We start from the raw sequence: 7,500 nt of genomic DNA, 5'->3' as shown, positions 1-7,500 counted from the left end.
CGCCTGGGACCGGGGTTGACCTGTTGTCCCTGCCGGACTTAGAAATTTTTTCTCTCCCGCCTGGGACCGGGGTTGACCTGTTGTCCCTGCCGGACTTAGAAATTTTTTCTCTCCAGCCTGGGACCGGGGTTGACCTGTTGTCCCTGCCGGACTTAGAAAATTTTTCTCTGCCGCCTGGGACCGGGGTTGACCTGTTGTCCCTGCCGGACTTAGAAAATTTTTCTCTGCCGCCTGGGACCGGGGTTGACCTGTTGTCCCTGCCGGACTTAGAAAATTTTTCTCTGCCGCCTGGGACCGGGGTTGACCTGTTGTCCCTGCCGGACTTAGAAAATTTTCCTCTCCCGCCTGGGACCGGGGTTGACCTGTTGTCCCTGCCGGACTTAGAAAATTTTTCTCTCCCGCCTGGGACCGGGGTTGACCTGTTGTCCCTGCCGGACTTAGAAATTTTTTCTCTGCCGCCTGGGACCGGGGTTGACCTGTTGTCCCTGCCGGACTTAGAAATTTTTTCTCTCCAGCCTGGGACCGGGGTTGACCTGTTGTCCCTGCCGGACTTAGAAATTTTTTCTCTCCCGCCCGGTACCGGGGTTGACCTGTTGTCCCTGCCGGACTTAGAAATTTTTTCTCTGCCGCCTGGGACCGGGGTTGACCTGTTGTCCCTGCCGGACTTAGAAAATTTTTCTCTCCCGCCTGGGACCGGGGTTGACCTGTTGTCCCTGCCGGACTTAGAAATTTTTTCTCTGCCGCCTGGGACCGGGGTTGACCTGTTGTCCCTGCCGGACTTAGAAAATTTTTCTCTCCCGCCTGGGACCGGGGTTGACCTGCTGTCCCTGCCGGACTTGGAAAATTTTTCTCTCCAGCCTGGGACCGGGGTTGACCTGTTGTCCCTGCCGGACTTAGAAATTTTTTCTCTCCCCGCCTGGGACCGGGGTTGACCTGCTGTCCCTGCCGGACTTGGAGCCCTAGGAGGGAATCGGCCACCAGGTCAACCTCCGCTGAAAGCGGCCACGGTTTACCTGGTGCCCGGGGAGCGAATCGGACACCAGGTCAACCTCTGCTAAAGCGACCGAGGTTGACCTGGTGCCCGGGGAGCGAATCTGACACCAGGTCAACCTCTGCTAAAGCGCCAGAGGTTGACCTGGTGCCCGGGGAGCGAATCGGACACCAGGTCAACCTCTGCTAAAGCGGCCGGGGTTGACCTGCTGTCCCTGCCGGACTTAGAAAATTTTTCTCTCCAGCCTGGGACCGGGGTTGACCTGTTGTCCCTGCCGGACTTAGAAAATTTTTCTCTCCCGCCTGGGACCGGGGTTGACCTGTTGTCCCTGCCGGACTTGGAGCCCGAGGAGGGGATCGGCCACCAGGTAAACCTCCGCTGAAAGCGGCCACGGTTTACCTGGTGCCCGGGGAGCGAATCGGACACCAGGTCAACCTCAGCTGAAGCGGCCGGGGTTGACCTGCTGTCCCTGCCGGACTTGGAAAATTTTTCTCTCCAGCCTGGGACCGGGGTTGACCTGTTGTCCCTGCCGGACTTAGAAATTTTTTCTCTCCCCGCCTGGGACCGGGGTTGACCTGCTGTCCCTGCCGGACTTGGAGCCCGAGGAGGGAATCGGCCACCAGGTCAACCTCCGCTGAAAGCGGCCACGGTTTACCTGGTGCCCGGGGAGCGAATCGGACACCAGGTCAACCTCTGCTAAAGCGACCGAGGTTGACCTGGTGCCCGGGGAGCGAATCTGACACCAGGTCAACCTCTGCTAAAGCGCCAGAGGTTGACCTGGTGCCCGGGGAGCGAATCGGACACCAGGTCAACCTCTGCTAAAGCGGCCGGGGTTGACCTGCTGTCCCTGCCGGACTTAGAAAATTTTTCTCTCCAGCCTGGGACCGGGGTTGACCTGCTGTCCCTGCCGGACTTAGAAAATTTTTCTCTGCCGCCTGGGACCGGGGTTGACCTGTTCTCCCTGCCGGACTTAGAAAATTTTTCTCTCCAGCCTGGGACCGGGGTTGACCTGTTGTCCCTGCCGGACTTAGAAATTTTTTCTCTGCCGCCTGGGACCGGGGTTGACCTGTTGTCCCTGCCGGACTTAGAAATTTTTTCTCTCCCGCCCGGTACCGGGGTTGACCTGTTGTCCCTGCCGGACTTAGAAATTTTTTCTCTGCCGCCTGGGACCGGGGTTGACCTGTTGTCCCTGCCGGACTTAGAAAATTTTTCTCTCCCGCCTGGGACCGGGGTTGACCTGTTGTCCCTGCCGGACTTAGAAATTTTTTCTCTGCCGCCTGGGACCGGGGTTGACCTGTTGTCCCTGCCGGACTTAGAAATTTTTTCTCTCCAGCCTGGGACCGGGGTTGACCTGTTGTCCCTGCCGGACTTAGAAAATTTTTCTCTCCAGCCCGGGACCGGGGTTGACCTGTTGTCCCTGCCGGACTTAGAAATTTTTTCTCTCCCGCCTGGGACCGGGGTTGACCTGTTGTCCCTGCCGGACTTAGAAATTTTTTCTCTCCAGCCTGGGACCGGGGTTGACCTGTTGTCCCTGCCGGACTTAGAAATTTTTTCTCTGCCGCCTGGGACCGGGGTTGACCTGTTGTCCCTGCCGGACTTAGAAAATTTTTCTCTGCCGCCTGGGACCGGGGTTGACCTGTTGTCCCTGCCGGACTTAGAAAATTTTTCTCTCCCGCCTGGGACCGGGGTTGACCTGTTGTCCCTGCCGGACTTAGAAAATTTTTCTCTCCCGCCTGGGACCGGGGTTGACCTGTTGTCCCTGCCGGACTTAGAAATTTTTTCTCTGCCGCCTGGGACCGGGGTTGACCTGTTGTCCCTGCCGGACTTAGAAATTTTTTCTCTGCCGCCTGGGACCGGGGTTGACCTGTTGTCCCTGCCGGACTTAGAAATTTTTTCTCTGCCGCCTGGGACCGGGGTTGACCTGTTGTCCCTGCCGGACTTAGAAATTTTTTCTCTCCAGCCTGGGACCGGGGTTGACCTGTTGTCCCTGCCGGACTTAGAAATTTTTTCTCTCCCGCCCGGTACCGGGGTTGACCTGTTGTCCCTGCCGGACTTAGAAATTTTTTCTCTGCCGCCTGGGACCGGGGTTGACCTGTTGTCCCTGCCGGACTTAGAAAATTTTTCTCTCCCGCCTGGGACCGGGGTTGACCTGTTGTCCCTGCCGGACTTAGAAATTTTTTCTCTGCCGCCTGGGACCGGGGTTGACCTGTTGTCCCTGCCGGACTTAGAAAATTTTTCTCTCCCGCCCGGGACCGGGGTTGACCTGTTGTCCCTGCCGGACTTAGAAATTTTTTCTCTGCCGCCTGGGACCGGGGTTGACCTGTTGTCCCTGCCGGACTTAGAAATTTTTTCTCTGCCGCCTGGGACCGGGGTTGACCTGTTGTCCCTGCCGGACTTAGAAAATTTTTCTCTGCCGCCTGGGACCGGGGTTGACCTGTTGTCCCTGCCGGACTTAGAAAATTTTTCTCTCCCGCTCGGAACCGGGGTTGACCTGTTGTCCCTGCCGGACTTAGAAAATTTTTCTCTCCCGCCTGGGACCGGGGTTGACCTGTTGTCCCTGCCGGACTTGGAGCCCCAGGAGGGGATCGGCCACCAGGTCAACCTCCGCTGAAAGCGGCCACGGTTTACCTGGTGCCCGGGGAGCGAATCGGACACCAGGTCAACCTCAGCTGAAGCGGCCGGGGTTGACCTGCTGTCCCTGCCGGACTTAGAAAATTTTTCTCTCCAGCCTGGGACCGGGGTTGACCTGTTGTCCCTGCCGGACTTTGAAATTTTTTCTCTCCCCGCCTGGGACCGGGGTTGACCTGCTGTCCCTGCCGGACTTGGAGCCCGAGGAGGGAATCGGCCACCAGGTCAACCTCCGCTGAAAGCGCCCACGGTTTACCTGGTGCCCGGGGAGCGAATCGGACACCAGGTCAACCTCTGCTAAAGCGCCCGAGGTTGACCTGGTGCCCGGGGAGCGAATCTGACACCAGGTCAACCTCTGCTAAAGCGCCAGAGGTTGACCTGGTGCCCGGGGAGCGAATCGGACACCAGGTCAACCTCTGCTAAAGCGGCCGGGGTTGACCTGCTGTCCCTGCCGGACTTAGAAAATTTTTCTCTCCAGCCTGGGACCGGGGTTGACCTGTTGTCCCTGCCGGACTTGGAGCCCGAGGAGGGGATCGGCCACCAGGTCAACCTCCGCTGAAAGCGGCCACGGTTTACCTGGTGCCCGGGGAGCGAATCGGACACCAGGTCAACCTCTGCTAAAGCGGCCGGGGTTGACCTGCTGTCCCTGCCGGACTTGGAGCCCGAGGAGGGGATCGGCCACCAGGTCAACCTCCGCTGAAAGCGGCCACGGTTTACCTGGTGCCCGGGGAGCGAATCGGACACCAGGTCAACCTCTGCTAAAGCGGCCGGGGTTGACCTGCTGTCCCTGCCGGACTTGGAGCCCCAGGAGGGGATCGGCCACCAGGTCAACCTCCGCTGAAAGCGGCCACGGTTTACCTGGTGCCCGGGGAGCGAATCGGACACCAGGTCAACCTCTGCTAAAGCGGCCGGGGTTCACCTGCTGTCCCTGCCGGACTTGGAGCCCGAGGAGGGGATCGGCCACCAGGTCAACCTCCGCTGAAAGCGGCCACGGTTTACCTGGTGCCCGGGGAGCGAATCGGACACCAGGTCAACCTCTGCTAAAGCGGCCGGGGTTGACCTGCTGTCCCTGCCGGACTTGGAGCCCCAGGAGGGGATCGGCCACCAGGTCAACCTCCGCTGAAAGCGGCCACGGTTTACCTGGTGCCCGGGGAGCGAATCGGACACCAGGTCAACCTCCGCTAAAGCGCCCGAGGTTGACCTGGTGCCCGGGGAGCGAATCGGACACCAGGTCAACCTCTGCTACGGCGGCCGGGGTTGACCTGCTGTCCCTGCCGGACTTGGAAAATTTCTCTCCCCGCCTCGGACCGGGGTTGACCTGCTGTCCCTACCGGACTTAGAACATTTTTCTCTCCCCGCCCCGGCCCGGGGGTTAACCTCGGGGCGCACAGCTTCCCGGGTCTGACGTGCACGTCCTGTCACCTCCCGGGCCCGGCGTCCTCGTCCTCCCTTCCCCTTGGGCCGGCTCGGAGGAAGTTTTCCCTCGGCCCGGCCTCCGGGTTAATTGTTTGGGCCCGGCTGACTGAGGCCAGGCTGCTGACGCTAAAGCCCGGGGAGGCGGGGGCCTACGGCCATACCGGACCGAATGCCCCCGATCTCGTCCGATCTCGGAAGGTAAACCGTCCCGGGCCTGGCTAGTACCTGGATGGGTGACCGCCTGGGAATCCCAGGTGCCGTAGGCAGCTTTTGGCCCCAGCGGGGGTAGAGCGGGGCGTGTGTCTGCCGTGCGGGAGCAGGGAAGCCGTGAGGCCAAGGCGGCGCGACGGTCCTGGGGGGCGCTGAGGCCTTTCCCTCTGCCTGCCTGCGTGTCGGGGGCGGGGGGGCGGGCGAGGAAGCTTAGGCCCTCACCCGGTGCGGTGCGATGGCTTGGGTCGGGTCGGGGAGAGGGAAGAAAGCGTGTGTGGAGCGTTGGTGGGGCAGGTGTGTGTGTGGGAGTGCTGGGTGGGGCAGGCCGTTGAGGCGGTGGCGGTGGTGGTGTTTTTGGTGGGAGTGAGTTGGGGTCAGGTGGGTGTGGGGTCCCCCCCAGGGGGGGTGGATGGTCTGAGGGTTAAGGCTTGGAACGTGCGTCTTGGGGGACCGTGGGTGGAGGTTGTTGAGAGCGGGGAAGGCCCTGGGTCTCGGTTGTGGACTATTAAGCCCGGTGGAGGGGGACCGTGGGTGGAGGTTGTTGAGAGCGGGGAAGGCCCTGGGTCTCGCTTGTGGACTATTAAGCCCGGTGGAGGGGGACCGTGGGTGGAGGTTGTTGAGAGCGGGGAAGGCCCTGGGTCCCGGTTGTGGACTATTAAGCCCGGTGGAGGGGGACCGTGGGTGGAGGTTGTTGAGAGCGGGGAAGGCCCTGGGTCCCGGTTGTGGACTATTAAGCCCGGTGGAGGGGGACCGTGGGTGGAGGTTGTTGAGAGCGGGGAAGGCCCTGGGTCTCGGTTGTGGACTATTAAGCCCGGTGGAGGGGGACCGTGGGTGGAGGTTGTTGAGAGCGGGGAAGGCCCTGGGTCCCGGTTGTGGACTATTAAGCCCGGTGGAGGTGTTGCGTACGGTGGATGTAAGGGGGAGGGCGTATGAAGTGACCGAGGAGTGGGCAAGGAAACGGGGGGAAAAATTTGGAGGCGAAGGCGGCCGAAAAAGGGTGCGGTTGACCTGGTGCCCGGGGAGCGAATGGGCCACCAGGTCAACCCCCGCTGAAAGCAGCGGAGGTTGACCTGGTGCCCGGGGAGCGAATCGGCCACCAGGTCAACCCCCGCTGAAAGCACCGGAGGTTGACCTGGTGCCCGGGGAGGGAATCGGCCACCAGGTCAACCCCCGCTGAAAGCACCGGAGGTTGACCTGGTGCCCGGGGAGGGAATCGGCCACCAGGTCGACCCCCGCTGAAAGCACCGGAGGTTGACCTGGTGCCCGGGGAGCGAATCGGCCACCAGGTCAACCCCCGCTGAAAGCACCGGAGGTTGACCTGGTGCCCGGGGAGCGAATGGGCCACCAGGTCAACCCCCGCTGAAAGCAGCGGAGGTTGACCTGGTGCCCGGGGAGCGAATCGGCCACCAGGTCAACCCCCGCTGAAAGCAGCGGAGGTTGACCTGGTGCCCGGGGAGCGAATCGGCCACCAGGTCAACCCCCGCTGAAAGCAGCGGAGGTTGACCTGGTGCCCGGGGAGGGAATCGGCCACCAGGTCAACCCCCGCTGAAAGCAGCGGAGGTTGACCTGGTGCCCGGGGAGCGAATCGGCCACCAGGTCAACCCCCGCTGAAAGCAGCGGAGGTTGACCTGGTGCCCGGGGAGGGAATCGGCCACCAGGTCAACCCCCGCTGAAAGCAGCGGAGGTTGACCTGGTGCCCGGGGAGCGAATCGGCCACCAGGTCAACCCCCGCTGAAAGAAGCGGAGGTTGACCTGGTGCCCAGGGAGGGAATCGGCCACCAGGTCAACCCCCGCTGAAAGCAGCGGAGGTTGACCTGGTGCCCGGGGAGGGAATCGGCCACCAGGTCAACCCCCGCTGAAAGCAGCGGAGGTTGACCTGGTGCCCGGGGAGCGAATCGGCCAGCAGGTCAACCCCCGCTGAAAGCAGCGGAGGTTGACCTGGTGCCCGGGGAGCGAATCGGCCACCAGGTCAACCCCCGCTGAAAGAAGCGGAGGTTGACCTGGTGCCCCGGGAGGGAATCGGCCACCAGGTCAACCCCCGCTGAAAGCAGCGGAGGTTGACCTGGTGCCCGGGGAGGGAATCGGCCACCAGGTCAACCCCCGCTGAAAGCAGTGGAGGTTGACCTGGTGCCCGGGGAGCGAATCGGCCACCAGGTCAACCCCCGCTGAAAGCTGCGGAGGTTGACCTGGTGCCCGGGGAGGGAATCGGCCACCAGGTCAACCCCCGCTGAAAGCAGCGGAGGTTGACCTGGTGC

At 62.0% G+C, this 7,500-nt stretch overlaps 1 non-coding gene across 1 annotated transcript; it reads left to right on the top strand.

Annotated features, from left to right (window-relative positions):
• The first annotated feature begins 5,182 nt into the window (after nt 1-5,182).
• Nucleotides 5,183-5,301, top strand: LOC142006187 (5S ribosomal RNA). Its single transcript, XR_012643296.1, has one exon. It is a non-coding gene; the product is annotated as a 5S ribosomal RNA (ribosomal RNA).
• The last annotated feature ends 2,199 nt before the right edge of the window (nt 5,302-7,500 follow it).

The sequence above is a fragment of the Carettochelys insculpta genome, unplaced genomic scaffold (genome assembly GCF_033958435.1).
Source record: "Carettochelys insculpta isolate YL-2023 unplaced genomic scaffold, ASM3395843v1 scaffold_0043, whole genome shotgun sequence".
NCBI lineage: Eukaryota > Metazoa > Chordata > Testudines > Carettochelyidae > Carettochelys > Carettochelys insculpta.
This window is presented reverse-complemented; position numbering and strand designations above follow the sequence as displayed.